Raw genomic sequence first — 2,727 nt, forward strand, 5'->3', positions numbered from 1 at the left:
TGCACACACTATTGACACTCTCTTGTCTTTTGGATTGTATAATTTCTGACAAGAAGTCTGTCGTAATTCTTACTTTGTTTATCTGTAATGTGTTTTTTTCTCTATCTGCCTTTAAGATGTCTTTTTCCCCCTCTTTGGTTTTGAGCAGTTTGGATATGATATGATGTGTGTGTGTGTGTATGTGTGTGTGTGTGTTTGGTATTTATCTTGTTTAGTCTTCTCTGAATTTCTTAAATGTGTGATTTAAAATTTGTCATTGATTTTGGAAAATTTCCAGCTATTATTTCTTCTTCTTTTCTCTTTCCTCTCTATGAGATCCTATGTACACATATGCTACACCATTTATTTTCCTGCAGCAATTAGATGCTCTATTTATTTATTTACCATTAGTTTTACTCTTTGTCTTTCAGTTTTTGTAATTTATATCGAGATATTTTCAAGTTCACGGATAGTTTCCACAGCTGTGTCGAGTCTACTGATAAGCCTCTTGAAGGTACTCTTCAGCTCTATTACTGTGGTTTTTCATTTTAAGCACTTTTATGTGACTTCCACTTATAGTTTTCACTTATTTGCTGAAATTACTCATCTCGTATATTGTCTTCCTTTCTTATTACAGTCTTAAACATATTATCATAGTAATTTTAAATTCTTTGTCTGAAAATTCTAACATCTGTCATGTCTGAGTCTGGTTCTATGGTTTGTTTTGTCTCTTTGCAGTGTTTTGTTTTCAGTTGCTTTTTTACCTGCCTCATATTTTTGTTGTTGTTAAAAGTTTGACATCTTGTATAGAACAGCAGAGACTGAAATAAATAATTTTATGCTAGAAATGGGCATACTTTTCTTAGGCTAGATCTTTACTGTGCCATTCTGAATCAATCTAATAAGGAGCTGAGCTGTGTTTGGGGTTTATTGTTGCAATGGCTACCTAAATGCACCAAAGCTTAAAATTCCTCTAGTGATAACTTGTGTTTAGGATGGAGCTAGCTCAATATGGGTTTTTTTTTCAATGTGTGCCTCACAGTTAGCATTAGGTCATCCTTTTTGCTGCATCTAAAAAAAAAGAGTCTTTTTCCACACTTGCAATTCTCCCAGCAAAATTTCATTGTTATATGATATTTGTTAGCATGGTGACAATGACAAAGGTATTCTCTATTGTTCAGATAATACCTCAGACTTAGGTAGTCACTGTGTTCCTGAGTCTCATAGGTTTTCACTGCTTTCTCAATACTCCTGCCCTTATCTAAGTTTAGAAGATTTATTTTTCTATTTTATTCCCCAGCTGCAATGGGTTTTTCACCAGTGCCTAAGGGTGACAATGTTTGTTGCCCTTCTTCCCACAGTATAAGGTTTGTGTTCCATAGGGGAGGTGGATCAGGGAGCAGGGAACCCTTCCTTTTTCACAGCCCTACCATTCACCCGCTGCAAGTATGCACTTTAAGGGATTCTTTCTCAAAACCCTCACCATTATTTTTTTGTGAGATTGAAAGGAAAAGGCATACAAATAGGTGAAAATAAAGCCCCTGGCAATTCTACATTCTCTACATTACTCATTTACACTCAGCCTTAGCCAACCTACTCAGTTCACCAATTTGTTAATGGTTTTAGCTAAGTTCTTCTTACCAGTGTCCAGCTGCATCTGTCCAAAGTAAGAAAATATTCTCACCTCCTCTCTCTTTGTAGGCACCTGTCAGTCCTTACCTAACTGATACAGTAAATAAAAAATGTGGACTTGTTGTTGGTCTGTTTTTGTGTCTGCGTTACTGCCATTGTTGTAGTTTGTAAGGATGAGCGTATTGCTCTTTCCAGCTGTTTGCATCCCCAGATGAAACAGAAAGTATCTGTTTGCTTTTGATGAGACAACTGGAAATCTGTCCTGTGTCTGAGACCAGATCCCATTCATTCTACCCATGCTTCTACTTTTCCTTTGGTCATATTTTCAGGAATTTGGAATTAGAGGTACTGATGGAGAACAGAAAAATATACTCCCCTTGAAGGTAAAATGATATCCAACTCCTATGTTGATTTGAACCTTTTGACATTTGCTATAGATTTAATTGTGCATGTTTTCTCATTATTCTCCTTATCATCAATAAAACCTTCAGAAATTCTCTTGTGCTGAGGGTATGTGAATTACATCACTACAAATTTATTTATCCTTGATAACACGTCACAGAAGCTTTTCTAAACCACATTTTCCCATTTTCTATTTCAAAAGTATAAAGCCAACAAGCTATTCCGTTATTTGAAAAAAGAAAAGAAATCACTCAATTAGTAGTATGTCAAATGAAAGGGGCACTTTGAATTGTGGCATCATTCTGAACACGTGAAAAGCAATGTCTGCACCTGTCATAACTATGGAATGAGGCGTCAATATTCTATACATTTCCGATTAATCAAAATCCCTGCAAAAATATCAGTCAGATCAGAAGAGTCAGAATTGATTAAACCACGTTTGGCTTATCTGTATTGTCCGGATATCACACATATTAGAATAGAAGCCTATGTGATAGTGTGGGAACAAAAGATTTGTCAGCCTAACACTATTTTAAACATAGAAACAAATGGATCTTGCAAACCAATTCTGATGAACTAAACCTGACTCTACCTTGAAAAACATAATGGTATTTTTATGATTTTAATATGGTTATCTGAACAGCCCTTCTATTCTAAGATGAAATAGATGCATAATTTCAAGTATTAGGAAATGACACCTTCAGTTTAAGAACA

This window comes from Pteropus medius, unplaced genomic scaffold (genome assembly GCF_902729225.1).
Source record: "Pteropus medius unplaced genomic scaffold, Ma_sr-lr_union100, whole genome shotgun sequence".
NCBI classification, from domain to species: domain Eukaryota; kingdom Metazoa; phylum Chordata; class Mammalia; order Chiroptera; family Pteropodidae; genus Pteropus; species Pteropus medius.